General features: G+C 36.6%; 1 protein-coding gene across 1 annotated transcript in view; it reads right to left on the bottom strand.

Annotated features, from left to right (window-relative positions):
• The window catches only part of PPM1E (protein phosphatase, Mg2+/Mn2+ dependent 1E), a 194540-nt gene that overhangs the window by 73864 nt on the left and 101907 nt on the right, over positions 1–18769 (bottom strand). The gene's annotated exons all lie outside the window — the stretch shown is intronic.

Below are 18769 nucleotides of genomic sequence, written 5' to 3'. Positions count from 1 at the left end.
CCGCGCACCACAACTACCGAGCCTGTGCGCTCTGAAGCCCATGCACCACAACTAGAGAGAAGCCCGCATGCTGCAATGAAAAGCCCGCATGCCTCAACAAAAGATCCTGCATGCCGCAATGAAGATCCCACATGCCGCAACTAAGACCTGACGCAGCCAAATAAATAAATAAGTAAAAAATAAAAAAAAAAAAGTACACACCCGTCGTTATAAAATAAATAAGCCATGGGGATGTAATATGCAGTATAAGGAATATGGTCAATAATACTGTAATAACTTTGTATGGGGACAGATGGGTACTAGATTTATTGTTGTGATCTTTTCATAATGCATGCAAACGTCAAATCACTATGTGGTAGACCTGGAACTAACATAATATTGTACATCAACTATATTTCAATTTTTAAAAAGTAAGAGAGTTAAGAGACATGGAAGATATAAAGAGCAGGTCTAACATTTAATCACACTTCCAAAGGGAGAGAGGAAACAATGAGGAAGAGGCAATATTTGAAGATATAAAGACTGAGTATTGGGTAGGTGTATATATGATTACTTTCCTAAGAAACTGCTTCATCTTTTTTTCAAAATGGTTATTTCTGTCTTTTTGACATCTTTCCATCATTCTTTGAGCATCTTCTTATTTTCAGGCACAACATATTCTAGGATCGACTTTTATATCCTTTCCCCAGCTTGGAATCAGCAACTCTTACAGATAACTCTGGTTCCTTTTAGTGGGTAACTGTATTCAGAAACTCTTATTTTGGCACTAGTTGTGCTCACCGATATTGGATATAATTACCTCCAGGCCTTCTCAGTAGACACAGCTAGAGAATATATGTATGAAAAAATATACATGTATATCTGTGTGCACACGAACACACACATACACACATTTCATCTCTATTTCTATATATATGTCCACAGATACAGAAAACCATGTGTTCACACTGATAATCTCTAATTCCAACTTAACACTACAAAGCTCATTCTAGGTTTCTTCCTTTCCATATGTCTAATTCTCTATTCCGACAGTAAGAAACTTGGTTCCTACTATCCTTAATATATTTACCTATTATCTTTAATATATCCTTAATATGAACAATCCTCTCGTACGCAGTCAATTCCCCATTAACGTTATCCCACCCCTACCTTGCTCCAGTGCTTGCTCTCCTCATCCTGCTTGGACACCAATGCCCCTCACTTGGTCAGAGATGCCTCCACTCTCTGCAAATACTCTCCTAACCCTAGGTTAGTCTCTAACACTCATAATGTGATGACACTATTACCTTCCTGCGTGTAATCCCTCTTCACTCTTTTTAGGCTCTTATATACCCCACCATACCATCCACCAACGGCCCTCTCCCCTGCTTATGGACACCCTCCTTACCTCACTTGGGCTCCAACAATCAATGCCAGGATGCCCTTTTATGTGGATACCCACTTCACCTGATTCAAGTTCTGACAACCTGTGCCAAGACGCCTCTGACGTGGACACCTTCCTCATGCTGTTTGGGCTTTGACATTCCACAATGGGACAGAGCTACTGCTTCCATGATCTCACACAAACATGTTTCTCCGTATTCTAGGCCACCCTCCCACATAGATGCTCTCCTTACTCCACTTGGATCACCTCTCTACATAGATTTCCCCCCACCAATGCAGATACCCTCAAAACCTGACATCACATTGCTCCTCTACATGGATACTCTCCTCACCTCACTTAGGCTCCAACAACCTGTGTTAGAAATCACACAGAATATGTTCTCAGAGCACAGTGAACTTAAGCTAAAAATCAATCTTTAAGAGATAACTAGAAAGTCACCATTTGTTTGAAAATTGTATAATTTGCTTCTATATGATCCATGGGTCAAAATGTAATCACAGTGGAAAACAGAGAATACTTTGAACTAATGATAACGAAAACACTATATGTCAAAATTTGTGGGACACAGTTAAAGCCACACTAAGAAGAAATTCATAAAATGGATATATTAGAAAGAAAAAAAGAAATTAATGAATGAAAAAAATAAACATACAACAACAAAGATCAACTAAGACAATGAAAAGTCTAGTTTAAAAAAAGACTAATAAAATTTATCAACCCTGGTGTGGCAAAAAGAAAGAAAGCATAAATTACTGATAACAGGAATGAAAAATAGTATAGAGTTATAAATCATACAGGTTAACAAATAACCAAAAGGATTTTAAGAAAAACCGGTGCTAATGTTTTAAAATTTAGGTAAAGTAAATAAACTCTTAGAAAAATACAACCTATCAAAACTCTGTAAGAAGAAATAGAACAGAAATTCTGAATAGACCTTAATCTATTAAAGAATTTGAATTCATAATTTAAAACTTTCCCATGAAAAATTCCAGTCCAGGTGGCTTCAACAATTAAATCTAACATTTACGAAAAAATTAACACCAATCTTACACAAACTATTCTAGAGGATAGAAAAAGAGGAAATAAATCCCAATTCTCTTTATAAAGGAACAACTTAGATACCAAAAATCTAACAAAATTAGAAGACAGTAAAAGAAAAGGAAATACAGGCTATTTTTGTAAAAGTACAAAAGAAAATATTAGCAAATGAAATAATACACAATAACTAAGTTAAAATTATTCCAGAAAACAACAGTAGTTTAAAATTAGAAAATCAATCTTCAGGACCTTGGTGTAGACAGTTTTCTTAAACAGGACACACAAAACTCTAATCTTAAAGGTTTAACACATTTGATCATATTAAAGTTAAAAACTCTGTTCGTCAAAATAAAACTTTAAAAATTGTTTTCAAAAAATTTAAAACAGTGAGAAGTGAGGATATAGAGACGAATCTTTTGAGAAGTTTGGCTATAAAGAAGAAAAAAAGTGTGATAATAGTAATTAGAAGAGGGCTTTTTTTAAAGATGGGAGAGACTAAAGTGATATCTTTGAATACTGATAATAAAGAGCCAGTATAAAAAAAAAAAAAAAAAAGGAGAAGCTAAAGATGCAGAAGAGACAGTAGCATATGGAATTAGACCTCTCTCTAAGCAAGCAGAAAAAGACGTAATTTAGGTCACAGGTGGAGAGGTCAGTCTTTGACAGGAGGACAGGAGAAGATAGATGCAGATGAGCCTGTAGAACTCCTGTCTGTGAGAAAAGGAAATTTTCATTCAGTCTTTCCTATTTTCTCTATGAATTATGAGACAAGCTGCGGTAAGGAGGGAGAGGGCATCGGGAAGTCTAAGCAGACAAAAAAGTATGAAATAGAAAATATGCAGTGCGGAAGAGTGAACTTACTAGAGAAAATGAGTTAATAGCTACTCAGCTGAGGTTGTTTATCATGATTTTACAGTGAGCCCACAAGCCTGGTTATGGATTTTTCTTGAGCACTGCTCAGTTGTTTGCAAGTAGTCACAGAGAAAGTGGGGGTAGGGTTTTGCTAGGCAGATGGTATACAAAGAGAGAAGGGCAAAGGACCTGATCGTATATACAAGAGCATGATTATAATGAAGAATGGTAAAATCTAAGTTGAATAAATTTGAGAGTAAAAATAAAAGGGAACCAACTGAATGAAGGTGTTAATGAAATCAAAGAACTGTTGCAGTAGGGTGCTTGAACAAATGCATTTGGAGAATAGGAGGATGTGGTTGATGAATGGAATGTCTGAATTAACAATTTTGGAGGCAGGGCAATTTCGGGTAATTACAAGATCTTTGGACAGAGGTAACACTTTGGCAGCTGAGAGGCAGAAAATGGTAAGAACTGGGGCTAAGAGGATATTTGCTCATTAGCAGTTCCTTAAACTGCTGTTTCTCATGAGAGTGCCTAGAGGAAGGTAAATCCATATGTTAAGCATAGTTAAGCAACTATATTCCTACAGAAGCAAATTCAAGGTTGATCTGTAAATATATACTAGACCAGTTAATGACATGCAACATATAAGAGTAGGCTGATACAAAAAGGGGAAATAAAGTCATCCAGTTATATCTGAATTCAACTCACCTGTATGATATCTCTTTCTCATATTATAATGATTAAAAGTTGATAGTCACCCTCTCCCAGTTTGGATATATAATAAAAACAAAGTTAGGGACTTCCCTGGAGGTCCAGTGGTTAAGAGTCTGCGCTTCCATTGCAGGGGGTGCAGGTTCGATTCCTGGTCAGGGGACTAAGATCCCACATGCCATGTAGTGCAGCCAAACAAAAAACAACTAAGTTATATCTGATGTACCTCAAGCACTACAAGTTTAAGTGATCATTACTATTTGTTCCTCACTATGTGGCCAAGGGTGTTTGCTGGCTAACAAGTCACCGCAACCAATGCCTTTTTTTTTTTTTTTTTAGATGTTGGGGGTGGGAGTTTATTAATTAATTTATTTATTTTTGGCTGTGTTGCGTCTTCGTTTCTGTGCAAGGGCTTTCTCTAGTTGTGGCAAGCGGGGACCACTCTTCATCGCGGTGCGCAGGCCTCTCACTATCGCGGCCTCTCTTGTTGCGGAGCACAGGCTGCAGACACGCAGGCTCAGTAGTTGTGGCTCACGGGCCTAGTTGCTCTGCGGCATGTGGGATCCTCCCAGACCAGGGCTCGAACCCGTGTCCCCTGCATTAGCAGGCAGATTCTCAACCACTGCGCCACCATGGAAGCCCCAACCAATGCCATTTTAAAAAAAGGGATTAATTTCCAAAATATACAAACAGCTCATACAGCTCAATATCAAGAAAACAAACAATCCAATCAAAAAATAGGCAGAAGACCTAAATAGACTTTTCTCCAAAGAAGACATACAGATGGCCAACAGGCACATGAAAAGATGTTCAACATCGCTAATTATTAGAGACATGCAAATCAAAACTACAATGAGGTGCCACCTCACACCTGTCAAAATGGCCATCATTAAAAAGTCCACAAATAAATGCTGGAGAGGGTGTGGAGAAAAGGGAACCCTCCTACACTGTTGGTGGGAAAATAAATTGGTACACCCACTATGGAAAACAGTACGGAGGTTCCTCAAAAAATTAAACATAAAGTTGCCATATGATCCAGCAATCCCACTCCTGGGCATATATCTGGAGAAAATTCTAATTCAAAAAGATACATGCACCCTAATGTTCATTACAGCACTATTTACAGTAGCCGACACAATGCGAGCAACCCTAAATGTCCATGGACAGATGAATCGATAAAGATGATGTGGTATACACATGCAATGGAATATTACTCAACCATAAAAAAGAATGAAATAATGCCATTTGCAGAAACATGGATGGACATAGAGATTATCATACTAAGTAAATCAGATAGAGAAAAACAAATATATCATATGATATCACTTACATGTAGAATCTTAAAAAATGATACAAATGAACTTATTTACAAAACAGAAACAGACTCACAGACATAGAAAACAAACTTATGATTACCAAAGGGGAAGGCGGGGCAGGGGGAGGGATAAATTAGGAGTTTGGGATTAACTTATACACACTACTATATATAAAACAGATAAACAACAAGGACCTACTGTATAGCACAGGGAACTATATTCAATATTTTATAATAACCTATAGTGGAAAAAATCTGAAAAAAAAAAATATATGAGTCACTTTGCTATGCACCTGAGACTAACACAACATTGTAAATCAACTATACTTCAATTAAAAAATAATAATAATAAAAATTAAAAGAGGCACTAGGATTTTTGGCAATGCAAATTTTGTATTTACTTGCTGAACTAGTGAGAAATGTCTCAACTCCAACTTATCTTATTGAATTTCAACAATATAATTTTAAAGTTTTGATTTATATAGCGAATTGAAAAGTTTCGCCTCAGTTTAAACTGTCATCTTTTTTATCAAAATGGAAATATCTTGTTTTTTATTATAAAAGTATTAATATGCTCATTATAAAAATCATAGTAAAGGGAATTCCCTGGTGGTCCAGTGGTTAGGACTCCGTGCTTTCACTGCCTAGGGTGCGGGTTCAATCCCTGGTTGGGGAACTAAGATCCTGCAAGCCAGGACGCTCGGCCAAAAAACAAAAAACAAAAAGTTAAAAAAAAATCATAGTAAAAATAAGAATTAAAACTCTAGCTGTTGGTGTTTTATATAAAATAATAAAATACACATAGATAAGACATACATAATGTAAAATGAAGGACATTTCTTAAAAATATAGATGAGTATCAAAATTTATTCAGTTCTCTAAGAATTTTAATAGTTTCTCACCTTATCTCAATTGTTAACCACTTTATCTAGTTAAAGCAACATCATAGCTATGGTCTCCCTTACCTTCCCTCTAGCTATAATCAGAAAAGTAGGCATACCATTTATAAACATTAATTAATGAAGCCAAAGACATTAACCCTGCTTGCTTTCAATGAGGGCAGAGGCTAATTAGTACACTTCTTGGCAGACTAACAGTTACAATTATACTAGCTTTTCCAATGGCTGAAGTTTTTTAAATACTTCCTAGTTGTAATTGATTTTTATTGTATGACATTTGGCTGTATCTGGTTACTAGAGCTACTTTTAGAATAAACTGCAAAGAAACTGTACTTCATCGCTAGCTAGAGAAAACAAATTGTTAGTGCAGAATGACTGATTATTCAAAATTATCCTCAAGTATTCACATAAATGTTGTCACTTTCATAGTGTAGGTTTATAACTGATCTTGCTGTTTAATAAAAACCATTCTTTTAACTGCTTTTCTTCACTTTTTTCTTCTCCTCTATTCCGTTCTACTGAGTAACACCACCATTACTTCAAATACTCAATAACACAGTTGCCAGTAGTGGTTTGCTAGAATTAAATTATGTATAGTGAAAAGTAATAGATAATTAGCAACAAGATAATAAAATATCAAGGTAGCTCTTACTTGTATGTCATTATGGTGCTAAGAGATAGCTCCCCCATGGGATAGCACTGTATTAGGAACTTACAGGTAGTTACCTAAGAGTTAAGGTAAACTTAACAAAATAGGAAAGGAAGGCAGTTTAATAAAATTCTTCCAGCTTTACTTCTCTAAGGAGGTCTTCAGTGGGAAGATTACTGGAGAAGTAGACAAAAGGCCCCCAGACACCTTAATGTATCATATCTGGTCCATGCTCTCTGCCTTCAACCTATCCCTCTCATGCACCCTTTGCTCCAGTCACATGGAACTACTTACACAGTAGAGGCAGCCATAACTATGTGTTGTTGTTGTTGTTGTTGTTTTTATGTTAACACAAACTCATAGATGTCATTTCCTCAGCTTGAACCACCTTTCTTTTCTTCTTCACTTAGTCAACAACCCTTACTGGGCTTTACAAAACTCATTTAAAGCATTACCTGCTTCAGGAAACTTCTTTGACTCCTTTCTTTCTACTTGTATACCTTCATAGCATCTTTTTCATTTATTACACTAGAATTATTTATTTGCTTGTATAGTTTTCACTAGTCTGTAAGATTCTTAAGGGTAAAGACATATTGTACTCAAATTTATTCTATCTCAGCTCTCAGAATTGTATAGGCCTCAATAATGATTGTTGAGTGTTCTTAAATTCTCCAGTCTTTTTTTTTTTTTTTTTTTTTTTTTGCCACACCGCGAGGCATGCAGGATCTTAGTTCCCCAGTTCCCCAACCAGGGACTGAACCCATGCCCCCTGCAGTGGAAGCGCAAAGTCTTAACCAATGGACTGCCAGGGAAGTCCCTGTTGAGTGTTCTTGAAATTATTTCAAGCTCAAGTAAAAGTCATAATGATACTTAACAGATCTGGGTTTTATGGACTCATTATAGATCTGTGGTACTTTATCATTCCTTAATGTCTATTAAAATATACAATAATATTTTATTTGGGAGATATTATTTGCCTTCTAAATAACTGAGGAAAAAAGCCTACGTAATAGGATGCTTTACTCTGATTTTTACCGCAAGACAAATATAATATACAACTTACTCATTTTATTACTCATGTTTCCATTATTCATAAGTGCTCAATAAAAACTGAACAAGCTAATAATTAACCCTAGGCAGAAGGATGGGGTGGCATCTGTACATCTATGGATGAACATGTAAGAGTTTCAGGGTAACTTATTAAGATTTTAATTTGCATTTTATTCGCCATTTATTTCTTCCTTCCCCATTCTAAATAGGTAACCAGGTCTTTGGGCTCCGTATTTAATGGAAGATCTTTACTGAATGGAAAATAGAAGTTACTCATGGATAACCTGCCTTCTAACTTTCATTTTTGGGAGTTTGATTTAAAGGCAAAGCTTCTGAGGCCTGTCAGGGAGACTGGGAAAGAGCCTCCCAAAGGCAATTTCCCCAGAATGGAAAAGGTTCAGCAATATCAGGCACAGCAGATACCTGAATCCTACTGCATAGCAGTGCTTCAAGGAAATAGCAAGACCACCAAGAAGAATGGCTGCACGGAGCACCTTGGGAGGCTATACTCTAGGTCCTGGGGGAGCTCAAAATCAGCAGAGACTCTCATGCACAAACTTGGCCGAAAAGCAGTAATGTCGTCTTACTTTAAGAAACATATGGGCTTTTTAAATAAGAATAGCAGTTAGGGGCTTCCCTGGTGGCGCAGTGGTTAAGAATCTGCCTGCCAATGCAGGGGACACGGGTTCGAGCCCAGCTGTGGGAAGATCCCACATGCCGCGGAGCAACAAAGCCCATGTGCCACAACTACTGAGCCTGCGCTCTAGAGCCCAAGAGCCACAACTACTGAGCCCACGTGCCACAACTACTGAAGCCCATGCGCCTAGAGCCCGTGCTCCGCAACAAGAGAAGCCACCGCAGTGAGAAGCCAGTGCACCGCCACGAAGAGCAGCCCCCGCTCGCCGCAACTAGAGAAAGGCCCGCGTGCAGCAACAAAAGACCCAACTCAGCCAAAAATAAATAAATAAATAAATTTAAAAGGTTAGGGGAAAAAAAAAGAATAGCAGTTAGGATCACGATAAACTGCAGACAAGTGAGCCCATCCCACTTTGTTTTCTTTTAAAAGGCCCTTAAATTCTTAGGTCGGGGAGGAGAAAGGAAGGAAAGAAAGTGAGCCTCATTCTTCTCCATGGGCTCCCATGATGACTAATATGACTCACCATCTTACCAGGTTGGGCAATTCAAAGTCAGATTTATCAGAAATAAAATTACATTTTTTAAAATATGAATTTTTGGTATAAATTATCTAACTAAACATGACAATATGAATCTGTATGTTTCTAATATACTTTAGTTTACGTTTTTCATTGTTCATTTTTGTATTATTTGTGCTTCACAGCCCCTATAGCGGAATGATTGAAATTGTTGCATTTTGGAAGTCTAAAAAGTTTTTTTTGGAAGCAAAACAATGATGGCTTTATGAGCAGAACTGATTACGGCTGTTAATAAAAAGTTCCTCATCATAAGAAGTATAATACTGCAAGATAAATTTATAATTTAGATTAAGGGATTACAAACAAAACATCTGAAGGCGTGGGAGAAAAAAGCAATCTCATTAAGTGTTCCCTAGAAAGGCATATACATAGAAACTGACGACAAGACTACTTTCATCCCACATGCTAGACTAAATGAATGATATTTTGTTAAAAATCAAACAAACAAAAAACCACTGAAGGATCCCTAGCATCCTAAAATCTACCCATATATAAGGCTTATCTGGGAAGGATAAATACAAAATTCAGGGAAGTGCTTCAGTGGGAGGGAAGGGGCAGGCGCAGGATTAAGGAAGGGCACGTAGAGGACCTTCAACTTAGATTTGTAAGGCTTAGTTTTAAAAAAATCTTTAAATAAATATAGCAAAACATTAAATATGGGTCATGGGTTTATGGGGTTTTGCTTTGTTCATTTTTCAATACTAGTCTGTATTTTTGGAAATTTCAAAATCAAAATCTAGCATAAGCATGTATCCTAATTTTTTCCTGAGTATAATCTTTCTCCTCTGCAGTTTAGAATCAGGATAGTTTGATACAGAGCCTAGTGCATTACCGTGCTCCGTAAGTCCATGTTTGCACAGAACTTTAAAAGGTAATAAAAAAAAACCTGATTGGTTCATTATACATGCCTTTCCAAATAAAGCAGCTTCATCCAAATGAAAAAAGAACCAATAAAAATAGAGATAAGAAGAGATATTCACTGGTATAAAATGTGTAACGATTTCCACTTCAATATAGTCTGCAATTTTGAATTAAGACAGACCCATCTGCAGAGAGATTTAATTGAGTTATTCAATTACAATTTATTTAATTTTAACTATGTGAAAGACCCTATGTTAAGTACTAAGGATACAGAAATGAATGAGAAAGGATCCCTGTTCTTCAGGAGCTCATAGCCTAAAGAATCCTGAAAAATATTAACATAAAATGTAATAGATGTTATAAAAATGTACAAGGCGATATGAGATCACTCAATGAGTACTGGAGGGAAGGCTAATTCTGTCTGAGAGAGCTGGGAAAGGTTTCAGAGATAGGATAATCTTTAAGATGGGACTTGAATAATGAGTAGAAGGTCAAGAGATAGAAAAGGAAGGAAGATGTGCTTCAGGCAGGAATGAAAAAAAAATATATATATATATATTAGGTCCATATTATTCAGAGTCTCTGTTTGCAAATCCACCTATGTACTCACTAAAATTTATTTGTAACCCTGAAGTTACTATTTTCTCAGTCATTTATGGACATACACAGAGTGACAACAAATTTGAGTTGCCTCAAGCACACACTCCAAGATGAGGTCAAACAAGGCAATACTCACTACTCTGCCTTCTTGTTTCAGCTTTCATACTGTTAAAAAAGTGTTCTTTTCACAGTCTATTTACTGCCACATCTGTCTCATTTTTGTGCTTTGTGTTGGTGATTCTGCTGTTTAAAATGGTCCTCAAGCATACTGCTGAAGTGCTAACTAGTGTTCCTAAGCACAGGAAGGTTGTGTTGTGCTTATGGAGAAAACAAGTGTATTCGATAACCTTCATTCAGGCGTGAGTTATAGTGCTGTTGGCTGTAAGTTCAATGTTAATGAATCAACACAAACACCCATAAAATGAGGTGTATCGAATGGTTGATGAAAACGTTGTGAGAGGCTCACAGGAACCTAACTCTATATTTCCCCTAGGAAATATGGCTCATTATTCACTAATTCAGTGTTTGTGGTGACTTTATGGAACATAACTACTGTGAATAATGAGAATCAACGGTGTGTGTGTGCATTTGCGTGTATTCATTAGTTAACAAAATATTTCTTTGAATAAAAGTTATTTATAGGAACCACTGACTACTTTGATTAGATACACATAGCATGGTACCTTGTCTTGAATAAGTAATGAATAATTAACTATAATAAAGATAACTGACAGCTTATTATGCATACTTACAGTCTTTAAAGACTTTAAATAGCATAGATATTATGAGGCATTTTGAAGTTTCTAGTAGGGGGCAAAAAGACCTTGCTTTAAAGATAGCTAAAATATTTGCAACCACTTAAGAGATGGAGTAGAAATTTACAGAAGCAGATGTGGCATAATTTTACTGATTTAGTTATTTCTACAAGGTATTATTGTGGATAATGGCAAAAGCAGTATGGTAAAAACTATGCATTAGAAAAATCCCAAGATTATTTTTAACAGTTTCCTCAATCAGTTAACAGAACTGAACTATTACTTTCCCAAAGTGATTCCAATGAGCAAAAAACATAGATGATCCCACATACAAAGTAGCTCATTATAATAAAAAAGCAGCAGGTAATATCCTTTAACAGTCTTGTTGCTATAAGGTTAATCTTTACAGAAAGGTAGAACAAGTGAGTTGTACTGTTTAATACTTTATGAAGACTTTTCTTAACATTTACATTTCATGTAATTAATTATACCAATAGCTTTGAAGCACATACTTTAAAAATTCACATTTTCTTTCATTAGAATAAAGAAAACGAAAAACCAAAATGAACCTAAAAGAACACATACACACTTGGGTCATGATGTCATAAATCCTTATCTGATTGAAAAATGTTATATTTTAAGTTTATAATGCCACGTTTTCCACCTTTGGTAAATGGCCTGCATCTTTTAAATTATATTCAACAGTTCTACAACTAAGAGCTACATCTTACACATTTTAAATATTCATTTATAGTTTGGGTAGATAGTTTTCAGAAGCTAATGAGATTGACAATGCTAACAGATAAAAGTCTTCTGATAATTTCAAATTGTATTTAAAAATACAGAAAAGCAGTAAGGATGAAAATCACTGTTTAAAGAGGTCAGAAGAGAACAAGAGATCAACATCCCATAATGCAAGAAAAAATAGTACAAGTTTTCATTTTTGTATAGATAGTAATTGTAAAGCCAGTTCCATGGATTTCACTCACTTATAGATAATGCTTAAATTTATATCTCCCGTCATACCTCTCTTCTGAACTTCAGGTTCTTATATCCAACCACACATACTCAGTATTTCTACTCAGATAGGTGCCACATCTGAATGTGTCTAAAACCAACCTCTTGATTTTCCCTTAAATTTAAGTCTGCTTTTTCCCCAAGCCTTCTCCATCTTAGTAGATGGCAATTTCATTCTTCAAACTGCTAAAACCAAACTCCTTGGATTTATCCTTGACTCTTTTCCTTTCTCATATACCACATAAACAAATCCTACTGTTTCTTCCTTCAAAATATATGCAGAACTTGACCTTTTCTTACTGCATCCAAGATTACCTCTTTGGTCTAAGCCACCATCATTTCTCACTTGGGCAACTGTGTTAGCCTATAAACTGCTCTCACTTTTTCTACCTTTTTTCCTTCATACTCTAGTTTCCACACAGCATCCAAAGTGATTCGCTAAAAAATAAATCAGATCATGTCCTTCCTCTGCTCAAAACCCTCTATTGCCTTCCCATCTCATTCAGGGAAAAATTCAAAATTCTGATGGTGGTTTATAAGACCCTATTTGATCTAATTCCCTGCCACCTCTCTGACCTTGTCTTCTTATACTCTTTCTTTCACTTCACTCTAAGTCACACAAATCTCTCTGCTGTTCCTCAAACCTACTAATAAGCATTCTCTCACCTCACTGTCCCTGAACTCCTTGACTCTTCTGCCTAGAAAGCTTTTCACCCAGATACCTACATCACTCACTCCTTCACTTATTTCAGATATCTACTTGATCTTATCAGAGAGGGTTTCCTTGATTAACTTACAAAAAAATAATCAAACTCCCTATGCACCCCTACCACATCATTCTCTAGTCCCTTATCTTGCCTTTATTTTTTTCTTTATAGCACTTATGAAAACCACCTGACTGAAATATTTAGTGTTTATTTTCTGTCTTTTGCCCATTAGAATGAACTTAAGTTCCTGGAAAGAAGAGGCGTTCTTTGTTTTTGTTCAGGGCTATATCCTTAGGATCTAGACTAGTACTAGCACATAAAAGATACTCAATAAACATTTGATGAATTATGAATGAAATGAATCCAAATAATAGTTATTTTTTGACCCCGGCAGTGTGGCACATGGGATCTTAGTTCCCCAACCAGGGATCGAACCTTTGCCCCTTGCATTGGAGTCTTAACTACTGGACCGCCAGGGGAAGTCCCCAAATAATTATATTAAAAGAAGGTCTCACTTATAAGATCAATAAACCTAAACCTCTACAAGTTAATCTAAAAATTAATAATTATATGCTATAATAATTTTGTTTAAATTTGCTAGCCAGGATACAAAGAGCTTTATATATGCAATGGTTACATTTCTATAATTTAAAGTGTAAATCCCATTTTAAGACCTTTTGAATTTACATTTTAACAGACGATTTTTTAGAGCAATTTAAGCTCACAGCACAAGAGCTCCCTCACACTCTTTGCCTTTATACACACACAGCCTCCCCCACCAACAGTCAATCCATTCTCTCTAGATTTGTCTCTTCTGGACATTTAATATAAACATAATCACAATTATTTATCCTTTGCATCTGGATTCTTTCACCTAGTGAAAGAATAGCTTTTAAAAATTAAAAGCTTTGGGGGGCTTCCTTGGTGGCACAGTGGTTGAGAGCCCGCCTGCCGATGCAGGGGACACGGGTTTGTGCCCCGGTCCGGGAAGATCCCACATGCCGCGGAGCGGCTGGGCCCATGAGCCACTGAGCCTGCGTGTCCGGAGCCTGTGCTCCGCAACGGGAGAGGCCACAACAGTGAGAGGCCCACGTACCACAAAAAAAAAAAAAAAAAATTTAAAAGCTTTTTTAACTTTTAAAAATAGCTCATTGGTCACCTTGGAAAACAACTCTTTTATTTTTTTGGCTGCGCTGCACTGCATGTGGGATCTTAGTTCCCAGACCAGGGATCGAACCTGTGCACCCTGAAGTGGAAGCGCAGAGTATTAACCACTGAACTGCCAGGGAAGTCCCTAGTATAATATTTTTGAAGTTCTTTCATGGTGAAGTATGTATCAATAGTTTGTTCCTTTTTACTGATAAATGGTATTACATTACATGGACATACCACTTTTGTTTTAATTGCTAAATAGTAGTCTATTATATGGAGTTGCCAAGGTGGGACCTTATCTTTCTTATGTGTCAGAAAAGAGGAGCCCTCAATGAATGCCAGGAATTAGAATTGATGAGAGGAAGAGGGGAAGTAAAGGAAATAGAATTGTGGTTGAGTAAAACCTGTTCCTAGCAGAGATGGAGAAGTCAAGCTCCAGTGAATTATCTGTAGGTAGAGGAACCTGCCCTGGCTGTAAGAATTCAAACTCTTTCCACTGGATCCTATGACCTGAGTTTGTTCACTACTACTTGCTTGCTATAAGGAGGAAGGTGAGGTCATGGCAGCCACCCTCTTCATCTATAGGAAGAAAATTGGTCTTTTCTTTCCTGGTGTTAGAGATTGCCAATCCATTATATAATTAAGCAGTATAACTAAAAGCAAGTATAAATTATTTTTAAAATAACATTCATCTGATGACTTCTGGTTAAAAAATGGCAGATCAGGTATATGCATTTAACCCTTCTCCTTATAAAATGACAGCAAAGTAAATTAAAAGATTTAAATCCACAAGGAGAAAGCAACCAAAGAGAAGGCAACAGTAGATAAAATATTTCAATACACTTTTGGAAAAGGGAGAACAAATGGAGGAGTGGTATGTGATTTATCAGGTGGAAGAAACTATAAGCTCAGGGGGTCACTGGTGAGAAGAGAGCCAATTCACCCCCAAAGAACCTGGGAAACACTCAGACTTTGAAGTACCAAGTGGGTGGAGGGGAAGGACAAAATGAAAAAACAGGATGAAAGTGTATGTATTTGCCTGAAATTAATACAACACTGTAAATCAAGTATACTCCAATAAAATTTTTTTTTAAAAAGTGTATGTATGTGAATTGTTGATTCCCCTCCCCACTCCCACATATAGAATGCCAGCAGCTAAATGCACATACTCCAGCCCTGATAAGAGAATGAAAGTTTACCTCTAGAGAAATTGAAAAGGAGTGTTCTAGATCAGGAGACACTGGGCAAGGTAGAGACTAGAAGTGAGACAGAATAAAAAGAAAGGGATTTATCGAAATATCAAATGGCAGGACTTTAATTCCTCTAACCATTCCTCTACCCACCCCGCCCCACCCTTAAACACTTGCATTTTATTGCCCGGGCAAGAAATTTGTAAGGTCTTTTTCTGGAGGAACGGAGCAATCCTAGAGAAAAGTCTTCCTCATAGTGATGTATGGCCATGTCTCCATCCCCAAATGAGGCTACTCACAATAAATCTTCTTACTCCTAAAAAGCTTCTAATCAGTTTAAAACAAATATATACAGACCATCAACAGTCATCAGAAATGTAAGGAAATCATGAAAGATTAAAATCAGATATCAAAAGAGATATTTGATACTTAAAACATAATTGCTGAAATAAGGCATAAAACAGAGGTTGTGAAAATCCTCAGGAAAGTAGAACTAAATATGAAATGGAAAAGTGAAAGAAAAGATAGTTAAAGAACCAATCTAGGGAGATTACTTTTGACTAACAGGAGTTCCAGGAAAAGAGGACAAAGAAAAGAGATGGAAGAAAATAATAACAAATACTTATCAAAGGCAGAGTATATGTGCTAGGCATTGCTCTAAGTGCTTTAAGTAAATTAATTTTAATTAACTAATTAATTCTCCAGTCAGCCTATGAAGTAGGTATTATTATTGTCCCCATTTTATAGATGAGGAAAATTAGGAATGTAGAAGTTAATCTAATAGCTAGTAAGTATCAGAGCCAGAGTTCAAACCCCAGCAGTCTGGTGCCATGACTCACACTCTCAGCAACTATGTACTGCTGCCTCTCTACCAAAGAAATCATATTAAGAGGGCAGGCTAAGACGGCAGACTGAACGTGAACATTCAATTTACTCCCTCCAGAAACTCCACTAAAACACCAGTACGGGGAACTTTTTAAAATACATAATCCCAAAGAGTGAGAAGGCAAAGAGAAAAAGAAAACAACAACAACAGATTTTGGGACACCAGAAAGTAGATGATAGAGTGGTAACTGATTTAGCAGATGAAAGCCAAGTCTAAAACCAACAGTGAGGAAAGCTGAGAACAAACTCAATATATACCACAGAATCCTCTAAACAAACAAGAACTGGCAACACTTAGGTACCTGTAGAACTGCAGGTAAGTGGGGAGTGAGATGGATAAAATAAGAACTGGGTGAAAACGGTTTAAGAAGCTGTTAGATCCCTAGGTCCCCTCTCTCTGTTCTACATGCCTAGGTGACTGCCTCTCCCTAGTTCCCTAATCCTGGCAGAAGTCTGCCACTTATCCCCTGGAGAGGGTAAAACAGGGATTCTTGATTAGGGGACACCAGGCAGTTAAGGGCATAAGTACCATAGTGAAAAACAAAGGGATTAAATGACTTCATGCATAAGTAAATGCTGAATTCTAAGATTAGTGGTCCTCTTCCTCCATTCTATTTAGCCAGACAAATTAGAAAACTTTTTTTTATGAATCTGGGTTAGGGTCAGAAGATTCCCTAACAAATGACGCAACCAGGTTATACTAGAATGAAACTCAAAACTCCTATTCTTGTGCTTAGGCCTCCCAATCTTAAGAACAGCCAGCTGAGGGACGTCCCTGGTGGTCCAGTGGTTAAGACTCCACGCTCCCAACGCATGGGGCCCAGGTTCGATCCCTGGTCAGGGAACTAGATCCCACATGCATGCTGCAACTAAGAGTTCACATGCCACAACTAAGGAGCTGGCCTGCCACAACTAAGGAGCCCGCCTGCCGCAACCAAGACCCGGCACAACCAAATAAATAAGTAAATATTTTTTAAAAAAAGAACAGCCAGCTGAGATGACAAGATAACCTAAAGGAAGTCTATATATGGAAGACAGAGACCAAAATCAATAAGAGAATACAAAGCAATTAGGTAGAAAGAAATCATGCAAAGAAAATTTTAAGGAAAAAAATATTTCCAAGAGATACTTAGAACAAATTAAACTTTAAGAGAAATATAAAAAGAGGAAGGAACACTTCTAAACTAATTTTATGAGGCCAGCATTGCCCTGATACCAAAGCCAGACAAGGACACCACAAGAAAAGAAAATTACAGGCCAGTATCCCTGATGCACATGGATGTAAAAATCCTCAACAAAATATTAGCAAACCAAATTCAACAATACATTAAAAGGATTACACATAATAATCAAGTGGGATTTAATCCAGGGATTTAAGGATGGCTCAACATCTACAAATCAATCAATATGATACATCACATTAACATAATGAAGGATAAAAATATCATCTTAATAGACGCAGAGAAAGCATTTGACAAAATTCAACATCCATTTGCGATTAAAAAAAAAAAAAACTCTCAACAAAGTAGGTATAGAGGGGATATACTCAACATAATAAAGGCCATATATGACAAGCCCACAGCTAACATCATCCAGATTAGAGAAGAATAAGTGAAATTATTTGTTTGCATATGACATCCTCTTATATGTAGAAAACCCTAAAGACTTATTTAAAAACTGTTAGAATAAACAAATTCAGTAAAGTTGCAGGACACAAAATCAATATGCAAAAACTTGGTTGCATTTTTATACCCTAACAGCAAACTATCAGAAAGAGAAACTAAGAAAGCATGCTACAAACTACAAATACACCTACTACTGTATGAATAGCATTTTGAGTGCTTCTTAAGGGCAAAAATGAAACTTGAAGCAAAATAAAATCTCGTGTTCATCAGGCAGTTTAAAAAAATGTACCATCCCAACAACAGAAAAACATAAACTCTTTATCCACTGAAGAGATATATACTCATATGTATTCCATGGAGTAATTCTCTTCAGATGAGGTATTTGTAAAATCTCTCTCATTACTGACAGTGCTGATGTGCTGACATCCTCAGGATGTTTCACTGAGATTCAAACTCACTGTATCCCATCTCCGGAGTCTCTTCTTTGATAAGCTGCATTTCCCCCCTTTTGTATTATCCATGATGTTAGTAAGGTTAGAACTAAAACAGACTTAATTACAGTACATTTCAAATAAGTTACTGAATATAGTTCTTTGTTCAGTCAACTCAACTTTGTTCAGTGATTGCCCATGAAAATTACAGGAGTGTTTAAAAACAAGATGAATAGGAGTCTTTTAAATTATGTCTGGGACCAAAGCTTTTCTTACCTGGGAATTTATGAGATAACTTATATTTGGAGAATTGATTACAATTTTAGGAAAGTGAACTTTGTTCTGCCATATGGGTCTCAAAATGGCAATACCTGAAACACTGAGATTTACAAGTACAGTATGGAGTCCCCCCTTATCTACGTGGGATG

The sequence above is a fragment of the Aethalodelphis obliquidens genome, unplaced genomic scaffold (assembly GCF_003676395.1).
Source record: "Aethalodelphis obliquidens isolate GAN/ISIS:26980383/991018 unplaced genomic scaffold, ASM367639v1 scaffold58, whole genome shotgun sequence".
Taxonomy (NCBI): Eukaryota; Metazoa; Chordata; class Mammalia; order Artiodactyla; family Delphinidae; genus Aethalodelphis; species Aethalodelphis obliquidens.
This window is presented reverse-complemented; position numbering and strand designations above follow the sequence as displayed.